The 12238-nt window shown below is 42.2% G+C and overlaps 1 long non-coding RNA gene across 1 annotated transcript in view; it reads right to left on the bottom strand.

The window, feature by feature from the left end:
- The window catches only part of LOC137637301 (uncharacterized), a 68927-nt gene extending 57033 nt beyond the window's left edge, over positions 1-11894 (bottom strand). The window contains exons 1-2 of the long non-coding RNA XR_011043537.1: positions 11780-11894; positions 2726-2901 (exon numbers count right to left, since the gene is read on the bottom strand). This is a non-coding gene — a long non-coding RNA (uncharacterized lncRNA). The remainder of the gene's footprint in view (positions 1-2725; positions 2902-11779) is intronic.
- Between the last annotated feature and the right edge of the window lie 344 nt (positions 11895-12238).

Here is a 12238-nt window from a genome sequence, read left to right as displayed (position 1 = left end):
CTGCGTTTAAGAGGTCTAGAGACCTGAGACCAACGATTCTTCCCCGAGAGAAGATCAGCGGACGAGCGGAAGACGGGCTCAATCGTCTGCAAGTGGGAGTGACGGTCTGTGGTAGACACGCCCGCAACCACTGAGGATGATTCTGTGCGCCTAACAAGGCCTGCCGAACCCTTATGCCCTTCGACATTGCTTCTCCCCTGGGCTTGGGAGCTTGCAAGAGGTCCCGGACTGGGAGAACGACTGGCTCGCACAGAAAAATCCCCACGCACCACACTGGCACTAACACTAGTACAAGGCACTGCACCGACACTAGCACTCGTCACAGCACTGGCACTAACTTCACCCACTGCACTCTTGGCCTTCAACTCTTTCACTTCGGCCATCAGAGACTTATGGTCACTTACCACTGACTCTACCTTATCGCCTAAAGCCTGAATAGCACGTAAAACCACTGACATATCAGGCGGAGGGCACACAGTAGGATCGGGGGTAGCCACTACAGGGGTAGGATCAGGAAGAGGATCATGAGATGAGGAAAATAAAGAAGAGTGAGAAGAACTCCTCCTAGCTCTAATTCTCTCTAACTTAGAAGAATACTTTAAAAGTCGGACAAAATCCAATTCCGAAAGACCGGCGCATTCCTCACATCGATTTTCTAACTGACAGGGTCTGTCCCTACAGTCAGAACAAGCGGTGTGAGGATCTACCGAGACCTTCGGAATACGTCTATTGCAAGACCTACAACGTCTATGGGAGGGGGCTTGCGAAATGTCAGACATTTTGTTTTCAAGAGAAGTCAAAGGGAGATCCAAAAAACAAGCAAAAATTCGTTAACCGTTAAACTGAATTAAATAAAAGCTATCTAGCTAATATCAGAAGGTTTCCAGTAATGCGACAGCCGTAAATCAAAGAGAATACATCACCAAATAAGCGAGAATAAACTCGAAGACCATGAGCGTATCCCAGAACGTCTAGCCGGAGGCACGACAGAGGAATAATTGAGGAGGTGTCAACAAGAAGTACTTGAGTACCTGGCCACAGGTGGCGCTGTTAGTACACCCCCTTCTAGTATTGTGATAGCTGGCGTATCCCTCCTTAGATTTCTGTCGGGCAACGGAGTTGACAGCTACATGATTATCGGGTAAGTTTAATATTGAAAAAAAATATTTTAAGAACAGTAACATTAAAATATATATTTCCTCTACAAACAATAAGAAATTTAACAAAAATGAGGTAGTAGGTTGACCAGGGCACCAGCTGCCCGTTGAGATACTATCGCTAGAGAGTTATGGGGTCCTTTGACTGGCCAGGTAGTACTACATTGGATCCTTCTCTCTGTTTACGGTTCTTTCCCTTTGCCTACACAGACACCGAATAGTCTGGACTATTCTTTACAGATTCTCCTTTGTCCTCATACACCCGACAACACTGAGATTACTAAACAATTCTTCTCTCAAGGGGTTAACTACTGCACTTTAATTGTGCAGTGGCTATATTTTCCTCTTGGTAAGGGTAGAAGAACTCTTTAGCCATGGTAAGCAGCTCTTCTAGAAGAAGGACACTTCAAAATCATACCATTGTTCTCCAGTCTTGGGTAGTGCCATAGCCTTTGTACCATGGTCTTCCACTGACTTGGGTTAGAGTTATCTTGCTTGAGGGTACACTTGGGCACACTATTCTATCTAATTTCTCTTCCTCTACTGTTAAAGTTTTTATTGTTTATAAAGGAAATATTTATTTTAATGTTACTGTTCTTAAAAAAAAAAATTTCCTTGTTTCCTTTCCTCACAGGGCTATTTTCCCTGTTGGGGCACCTGGGCTTATAGCATCCCGCTTTTCCAACTAGGATTGTAGCTTAGCATTTAATAATCATAATAATAAGAGAAATAAGATAGAATAGTGGGCCCCAAGTGTACCCTTAAGCAAGAGAACTCTAACCAAAGGCATTGGAAGACCATGGTACAAAGGCTATGGCACTACCCAAGACTAGAAAACAATGGTTTCATTTTGGAGTGCCCTTCTCCTTGAAGAGCTGCTTACCATAGCTAAAGAGTCTCTTCTATCCTTACCAAGAGGAAAGTAGCCCCTGAACAATTACAGAGCATTAGTTAACCCCTTGAGTAAAGAAGAATTGTTAGGTGACCTCAGTGTTGTCATGTGTATGAGGACAGGAGAATGTATAATATGCCAGACTACTCGGTGCATGTGTAAGCAAAGGGGAAATGAACCGTAACCAGAGAGAAGGCTCCAATGTAGTACTGTCTGGCCAGTCAAAAGACCCCATAACTCTTTAGCGGTAGTATCTCAACAGGTGGCTAGTCTATGTCAACTTGGCTCATGAAGGTATGAAGGTGTAACAAAGGCAACTTTGAAGGCCTGGGGAGATTCTCAGAACCACTTGCTTAGCACTCATACTAGTTATAAGAAAAAGATTATAACACAAAACACTGCAAGGTGGTCTGTAACGGACAAATAAAATTCGTAGCGGCCAGGAGCAAAGTGAGCACACAGCTGCTAGCATCGCCACACCCAAGGGCATGGTGGGCCCACGAGGCAGCCATACTAGACTGCCAGTCCCACAATAATTCTTCAATTTGGACGAAACAAAGCTCTTCCAGAGCTAACCCATATAAATGACAAAGGTTTGTGTCCAATTAGGAACATATTTTTTCATACTGAAATATATTTACAATAATGTTGAAAGGTAGTTTAAAAAAAATCTTACCGATATTCAAGTTGTATAGAATCTACCATCAGGTATCATTTGCTTGGAGGGTCCTCTTGCCTAGAACTGGAATGGGGCCATCCATTTAATTGTATTGGATTAGGGCTGGCGGCATCCTCTTTGGTCTGACATGCCCGGCCACAACCGCTAACCACCGTCTTGAGTGCATAGCCTACCTGTGAGTAGAAAGGTGATAATATACATTATAATGCGTACAAACATTTATATTTATAAAACCGTGAACAAAAAATATTTCTAGTTCCATCTACTGTCCCAGTGTAAAACCAGAAAATAATTTCATGCAGAATAAATTTGTACAATATAATGAATGTTTTAGTTACAGTATTTGGAAAAAATAAAAAAAATATCTATTAGATACATGTATACATTTATATTACCATCTAATGTTTGAATATACACACACACATACCAAGGGCACTTCCCCCAATTTTGGGGGGTAGCCGACATCAACAAGAAACAAAACAAAAAAGGGGACCTCTACTCTCTACGTTCCTCCAGCCTAACCAGGGACTCAGCCGAGTTCAGCTGGTACTGCTAGGGTGCCACAGCCCAACCTCCCACATTTCCACCAAAGATGAAGCTTCATACTGCTGAGTCCCCTACTGCTGCTATAGGATAGATTTAAAAATTTGGGATTTATGACCTGGCACTAGTGTGAAAGGTCATTCAGCAAACCGGTAAAACTGGGCAAATTTCCCGCAGGTTAGACTGAAGTAAGGCTAGGAGAAGCTCCACAGCAAGATTCAAGAGAATTAGCTGGAAGAGACGTAACGAAGAAAGCTAAAAAGTTCCACTAGTAATGCCGCACTCCCACCTACGGGGAAGAAATAACACGCAATATATAAATAAACGGGAGTAACAGCAGCTATTATTATTATTAATTGGTAAGCTACAACCCTAGTTGGAAAAGCCGGATGCTATAAGCCCAGGGGCTCCAACAAGGAAAATAGCCCAGTGAGGAAAGGAAGCAAGGAAAAATAAAATATTTAAAGATCAGTAACATTAAAATAAATATCTCCTATATAAGCTATAAAAACATAAAAGAAAACAAGAGGAAGAGAAATAAGATAGAATAGTGTGCCCGAGTGTACCCTCAGGCAAGAGAACTTTAACCCAAGACAGTGGAAGACCATGGTACCGAGGCTATGGCATTACCCAAAACTAGAGAACAATAGTCGTAAAATAGCAGTCGAGTTGTAACCTAAGAAAATTTAGAAAATAATTGTTACTGTTTTCTACATACATTGAGTAAATGCCTACGTTAAGAGATGAGCAAAATCAGGCATAATTATAAAGGACTGTTCCTACAGCAAAAACCTTTTATTCAACACTCGGATGGATAACGGAATGCAGAACAGAGGTAAAACTAAAGGGGCCCTCTGTAGGGCGCAGACCTCCGCCGCAGCAGCTTATCTCTCGACCTTGACCTTGGACCTTAACATGTATCAATTGGCGTGGATTTTCATACACTCTACTATGAACCAAGTTTGAAGTACCTGTGACAAAGATGTCCAAACTTATGGCTGATTACACAAGTTGGACATTTTGCTTGACCGTGACCTTGACCTTGAATTTCCAAAATTTAATCATTTCCAGAATTTTACATGAAAGCTAATCCCTGCTAGTTTCATTGTTCTAAGATTAAAATTGTGGTCAGGAAGCTGTTCACAAACACACACAAACAGGGGGTAAAACATAACCTTTCAAACTTTGTTGGCAGAGGTGAAAAAAAAAAAACTACAGAGGTTAATTTTAACATCATTCAATGCACTGCACACACACATTTTCATTGATTTAATATTCAAACCTAACTGACACACCTACCAAGATGTCATTTACAAATCTTAACACTAGGGCAGCGATTTATTCAACAGTTCCGGCACTCGGTTTCATACCAAGTAATATTTACTCACAGAAAATGACATACGGTAGCTTGAAAAGGTTTTTTTTAACTCCACTGCGTACTTATACTTTGACGTATTTTCTTCAACGCCTAATGGATTCGTCCTTGGATCATACCCCACATATCCACCAATGTTTGTTGAAATTGGTTCTGTAGTTTTTGTGCAATGTTGTTCACAAACAAATTGTCATGTAATTAACATTGTGATTATTTCAAAGTACAGTACTGATGTGTACCTCTACTTTATCCAAAATGCTACAAATTCCTCCTTGGGTTACTACCCAACACAACTACCAACTTTGGTCAAAATCGGAAACGTACTTTTTGTGTACAATTGCTCAGAAACAAATGACGCCAGAGGGAATCCATAACCTTCGCAAAATCTTCTATTTTAGCGACGAAAATTATTCATTTGTAATTCTGCTCCCTAACATGTACAGCATAGCTGTTCCTGCTCAAAAGACATATCACAAATAATCACCCACATGGATAGAAAATAGATAGAACAGATGAGAAAGCTAAGGTGGTTTATGGGAATATCACTGTTTGAAAGATTGGAAAATGATGAAATAAGAAGAAAGTCAGTGTAGTATTACTGAGATGATAAGGGTGTCACGACCGAGAATGGTGTGGGCACGTGTTAAGGATGGATGGTGTGGGCACGTGTTAAGGATGGATGGTGTGGGCACGTGTTAAGGATGGATGGCGTGGGCACGTTTTATAGATGGATGGTGTGGGCACGTGTTATAGATGGATGGTGTGGGCACGTGTTAAGGATGGATGGTATGGGCACGTGTTAAAGATGGATGGTGTGGGCACGTGTTAAGGATGGATGGCGTGGGCACGTTTTATAGATGGATGGTGTGGGCACGTGTTAAGGATGGATGGTATGGGCACGTGTTAAGGATGGATGGTGAGGGCACGTGTTAAGGATGGATGGTGAGGGCACGTGTTAAGGATGGATGGTGTGGGCACGTGTTAAGGATGGATGGTGTGGGCACGTGTTAAGGATGGATGGTGTGGGCACGTGTTAAGGATGGATGGTATGGGCACGTGTTAAGGATGGATGGTGTGGGCACGTGTTAAGGATGGATGGTGTGGGCACGTGTTAAGGATGGATGGTGTGGGCACGTGATAAGGATGGATGGTGTGGGCACGTGTTAAGGATGGATGGTGTGGGCACGTGTTAAGGATGGATGGTGTGGGCACGTGTTAAGGATGGATGGTGTGGGCACGTGTTAAGGATGGATGGTGTGGGCACGTGTTAAGGATGGATGGTGTGGGCACGTGTTAAGGATGGATGGTGTGGGCACGTGTTAAGGATGGATGGATGGTGAGGGCACGTGTTAAGGATGGATGGTATGGGCACGTGTTAAAGATGGATGGTGTGGGTACGTGTTAAGGAAGGATGGATGGTGTGGGCACGTGTTAAGGATGGATGGTGAGGGCACGTGTTAAGGATGGATGGATGGTGTGGGCACGTGTTAAGGATGGATGGTGGGGAGGGTGTGAGAAGGGCTTGGGATAAACCTATTAGGGGGAGAATATCAAGTGGAAGGCAGAGAATTAGATGTCCTCAAGGTCAGGGATGATATGGAGAAAAGAGGTGTAGTGGAAGAGGATGCCTTTGACCAAAGGCATTGGAGAGGACGCATCAGGCAACTGACCCATTCATGTACGGATAACGGTGGGAAAAAAGAAGATGGATATTGTAAACATCCAGTACCTTTTGCCAGATGCATAAGTGACTACCAGGAATGTTTAATTGCATATAAAGCCAGCAACTGAGCAACAAAGGAACTGCGGTTCATGCTACTAATCATGGTCTGAAATTGAGGTCACAAGATGACCCTTTTTAAAATTTTACAGTTCATGTATTCAGCTAAAATTAAAATATAATCATCAACCCTATTTCCCTGTGATTATGAAGAACATTGCACAAGTAAATATATGGATCGGTAACCGGAGGACTGACCCTGGCGGAGGGTTGACCCTTAATCTCTGGTAAAACTGACCCAGAGTGATTTGGAGGACTGACCCACAATGTTTATTCATACTATAGTGCATTTATTATTAGTATAATATAGTGCATTTATTATTAAAGTTATTTGATTAAATACAATAACATATAAAAACTTTTATAACGGGCATTGGTAAATTTTATATAAGAAATCTATACTTAAATCAAATCAATCCGGCTAACGGGAGTGACCTGGGAAGGGGTTCTGGGGGCTTGGCCCCGGCTAGAGGTTGTGACCTGGGAAGGGGGTCTGGGGGCTTGGCCCCGGCTAGAGGTTGTGACCTGGGAAGGGGGTCCGGGGGCTTGCCCCGGCTAGGGGTTGTGACCTGGGAAGGGGGTCCGGGGGCTTGGCCCCGGCTAGGGGTTGTGACCTGGGAAGGGGGTCCGGGAGCTAGGCCCCGGCTAGGGGTTGTGACCTGGGAAGGGGGTCCGGGAGCTTGGCCCCGGCTAGGGGTTGTGACCTGGGAAGGGGGTCCGGGAGCTTGGCCCCGGCTAGGGGTTGTGACCTGGGAAGGGGGTCCGGGGGCTTGCCCCGGCTAACGGGTGTGACCTGGGAAGGGGGTCCGGGGGCTTGGCCCCAGCTAGGGGTTGTGACCTGGGAAGGGGGTCCGGGGGCTTGGCCCCAGCTAGGGGTTGTGACCTGGGAAGGGGGTCCGGGGGCTTGGCCCCAGCTAGGGGTTGTGACCTGGGAAGGGGGTCCGGGGGCTTGGCCCCAGCTAGGGGTTGTGACCTGGGAAGGGGGTCCGGGGGCTTGGCCCCAGCTAGGGGTTGTGACCTGGGAAGGGGGTCCGGGGGCTTGGCTCCAGCTAGGGGTTGTGACCTGGGAAGGGGGTCCGGGGGCTTGTGACCTGGGAACTACTAGGTTAGGTTAGGTGGGTTTGTTAGATTCTGTACCTTTATGCATATCTCAAAAGTGTTAAATAACCATGTTTGGCCGGTTTCCCACTGGGGTCCCCCAAAATTGTCTTTATATAAAGGGATCCAAAAACTCATGAACGGGTGGTTTGCCCCAATAATACCAAAGAATTAGCTTTAGAAAAGAAAATAAACATTATGGGTCAGTCCTCCAAACCACTCTGGGTCAGTTTTACCAGAGATTGTGGGTCAATCCTCCGGTATTCTATGGCTCTACATTTAACGTCAGTAATCTGTTGTGCTCTGTTCATAGACAGGACTTCTTTAATACTTTCACTAACAAAATATACACTTTTCATTGTTTTCAGAGTTGATGTATGATACTTTAATTACTAAAAACACTGGAATTCACTATAAGAAATGAACAAGTGCTGGCTAGCTTGGCCTTTTCTCTATGTTTAATGGGGTCTGGGCCATGATAACTTGTGTATCGATCGATTAAAATGTTTAGTATATTTTTCATTCCAAGGCCATTGTTTACATTTGAGAGACTGATGGCGAGTTACTGCGCATGCATTGGTTCCAAGCAGTTTGGGGAGTTTTCTGTGTATTAACAATAATGTAATCATTACCCGTTTTTTTTTTTTTTTTTTTTAACCAATTGTAACCAATTACTAGTTTCCAAATATTTATGCACAAGTTCTCGGATGTTGTTATACAAAAGCCAATTTTTTCCACCCTAACTTTCAGTTTCAACTTTACTGTACTACCAACATGAAAAGACATCTCCAAGAGGAAAGTACAATCTATTTTGAGATTTAGTGTAATCTAATCTATATCGGCAATTGATTAGGATGAAAATGCTCTCCGTTCAGTGTATAGCATTTGTTGATCATGTGAAAGTAAAAAAAAAAAAAATCACCGAAAGTGACCCCGGGGGTGGTGTACACACCACATCCACATACCGCTTGCCAGAACATAGGAGCAGTGAGATTACACCTATTTGCAACCAAAGTGAGCAATGGCAGACCAAACCCCCTTTAGAAGGACGTTAAGTGAATCATAGAAAATTGTAATACTTTAATTTTCATCCACTTACATGAACCATATATTTATCCAACTGATTATCTTGTGTTTACTTTCTATTTCTGACCATTATTATTGCTGCAAATCACTTATTTTTGGCCTTTCCTCACCCCCCCAAAAAAAAACACGGTTTCTGACTAGTGTCCCCTGTAATTGTCTTTGTATAATGGGGGTCCAAAACCTCATGATTGGGTGGTTTTCCCCAATAAGCAACGTCAGAAATGCATAAAACACAAGATAGAGTAGGAAAAATATATGGTTCATGTATTTGGCTAGAAATTAAAGTATCAGTTCAGTTTCGCCTTTCCAGTTCACCAGTCTGGGACGTTATCACACCCGCCACAACAACCCTGTAGTTTTTTAATATTTTCCTTCTCTCGTCGCTAAGGTCTGGACAGTAAAGAATGAAATGAGAGAGGTCTTCAGTTTCTGCCCCCACACAGTTTACATTCTACCCTTGCTACTAACCCTTTTACCCCCAAAGGACGTACTGCTACGTTTCACAAAACTCATCCCTTTACCCCCCATGGACGTACTGGTACGTCCTTGCAAAAAACTGCTATTTATAATTTTTTTAATATTTTTTTTTAATTTTTTGAGAAACTTCAGGCATTTTCCAAGAGAATGAGACCAACCTGACCTCTCTATGACAAAGATTACGGAGGTTAGAGCAATTTAAAAAAAATATAATGCAAAATGTGCTTGAAAAAAAAATAACCACATGGGGGTTAAGGGTTGGAAATTTCCAAATACCCTGGGGGTAAAAGGGCTAATTAATGTCTTTCTATCATTTCTAATATTTACCATTTTCAGCGATCCCTTATGGTAAAGGACACACGGCAAATGAAGTAGGGTTAGGTAGGGAGTACCCTACAGTAGGTTAGGACATATCGGTAATTGTGTAGGAGACCTCCGCGCTCGGTTTAAAAGTTTCTAAAAGTAGAAAACGAAAGAAAACAGTAAATTAGAGCTACAGTTACCTTGAAACTGTGAGATAATCCTCCTACAACCACCTAACTCTTACACAGAAAATGTAAGCATAAACCTACAACTACAATTATGGGGGACCCCAGTGGGAAGCGGGGTTTTTGGGTGGGGGGAGGAGGAGAAAAGTGATTTTTCGGGGCACTACCGAACCTAATACAACTAACTACCCTACCCTGGGGGCCATGTACCCCTACCTAAGCCTACCGGGGGGGGGGGGGGGCCTCCGCCCCCCCTGCGACCCCCCCTTAAGGCCACAGTAATTTTCAGGGCACCACCGAACCTAAGACACCCACCTAACCTAGCCTATGGGGCCCTGTACCCCTACCTAGGCTTACCGGGGGGGGCTCCGCCCCCCCTGCGACCCCCCCTTAAGGCCACATTGAGTTTCAGTTCAAACGAAACAAATTCAAATGAAAACGCCTTTTGCAAAAAAAAGGAACACAAACTTCAAATTAGTCTCAATATCTAACTTTGCGTTTCCAAACCATGTACCTTTGAAACAAGACACGAAAAAATTGCACCTCCTCTTCCTTTTCCCACGAGTAACCACACTATGATCACACCGGAATGCTAATTTGTTGTAATCTATACGGCACACATTTTCACAATTAGGGCACTTTTTCTCTGCCAAAATCAAACCATGACGTTGAGCAAATGCAATTAGCAAATCAACTTTCCCTGAATAATGTACACAAAAATCCCCATAAGAAATAAAGCAATTGTCACAAGTGACACAGTCGGAACAGGATGAAGGTCCTGCTAATTGCTCCATACTTCACGGCAAAATGAGCTTTTCAGTTTGAAGGGAGATCAGAGACGTACAAAAATATTCCTCCGCGGAACTTCACGTAAACTGTGGTAACTGGTGGAAAAATAGCAGGGATAAGTGAAGTAATAAGTGTCAGCATTGGCTAGATTTGTAAAAACCGCCATGATTGGTTTTCAAACAGTGTGACGTCAAGAAAACACCTGTTATTGGTTAGAATAGCATTGAGAACTAGTCTGCCATATGCAGTAAGGCGGTGAAACAGCTCATTTTAGCCAAGACATCACACAGTAAACAAAAACAAACACTTAGAAAAAATCCAAGTGAAACATAACTATACACACGAATATCTTCGTTAAATAGAAGCTGCTCATATATTGACTATTATATAAGCGTTCTATATGATATAATAGTGAATTGTAGGTGTTTAAATTCTTCAAGATCTTCCGCGGAGCTCTCCTACACATTTACCGACATATCCACTAAGCTAAAAGACTTGGCAATCAATGTAGGGTTAGGTGGGCGTGCCTTAGGTTAGGACATTCTCTCGACTTATTACAACTCTGGCACAACGTCAATTGGTCGACATTTTCTATGCTACTACCAACGATTTTTCTATACCCCTAAAAGTAACATACTTTATAAATACCTTAAAATATTCTATTTTTTCCTTATTTCCTTTCCTCACACTGGGGTATTTTCCCTGTTGAAGCCCCTGAGTTTATTGCATCCTGTTTTTCCCACTATGGTTATAGCTTAGCAATTAATTATAATTATAATTTTGATAAAAATAATAAAATACAGATAGTTCTCAACTTAAACATTTGGAGACAAACCCAAATGAAATAAAATCTCTTATATTGTATCAAAATTCATAATAAATTCATAACAAATACTCTTAATAAATTTTATATTTTAATGCAGTAAGCAAGAAAACATTTGCAATATGAAATCGGGCCATCTGTTGACCTTTGCAGCTGAATATCATAGACGTATATACCCTAATTGAAATTGTAAGCCTACCAATTAATATTAAAAGTAGAAATAGCCTAGTGAGGAAAAGAAATAAACTTATGAGAAGTAACAAATAATGAAAATAGATCTCGAGATTTAATGTTAAATTCGTCATATAAACTGTCTTAACATAATTTAGTTTTCTGCATCCCTGCTACAGGAAGCTCCAAAGAACAATGTACGGTCCATAGGAAATGGGCTTCACCGAAATGGCTCCCCGTGGCCAAATAGGGTTCCTTCCCATTGGATAATTCACATTACTAATTAAAAATGGCTGGTTTCATTTGACATGACTTCAGCCCAAACGTGACAGACACCTTTGACAAATAAAGCATTTATGCGATATTGAAGGAACGCCCTATTTCTGTCACAACACCTATTTAGCAGTATGAAATCACTTACATTACGCAATTTTTGGCATCGAAAGTGGGATGAAATTAACTATAAAACGTCAGTAGCCTCGAGTGGAAGACTGCCTGAGAGTCCAGGCGGCCGGTGGCCATGTTTTAAGTAGAAGTCACTACAGGGTTGCCAGATTGTTTCGACTGAATTATCGTACATGAGCCTTAAAATTGTCGTTTTTCAACCAAAATTATCGTACACAGTTTCAATATAATTATTAGGGTGTTACATGATTGACTTATTTCAAAATATTTGAGTATATTTGTTTAATTAAACCCACACACAACTACATTGTTTATACCTTAGGCATGTATCGTACATCGTACCGGACCCAAAATAATCGTACACGTACTATAATTATCGTACGAATGGCAACCCTGGATGACTGATCATGTGACTTTGTTTACATTTTTGTCAACGTTCCAACAGCGTTGCGAGCCACGAAGGGAAATGTATTTT

Source organism: Palaemon carinicauda, unplaced genomic scaffold (genome assembly GCF_036898095.1).
Source record: "Palaemon carinicauda isolate YSFRI2023 unplaced genomic scaffold, ASM3689809v2 scaffold64, whole genome shotgun sequence".
NCBI classification, from domain to species: Eukaryota; Metazoa; Arthropoda; class Malacostraca; order Decapoda; family Palaemonidae; genus Palaemon; species Palaemon carinicauda.
The sequence above is the reverse complement of the archived record's forward strand: the minus strand, read 5'-3'. Positions and strand labels throughout refer to the sequence as shown.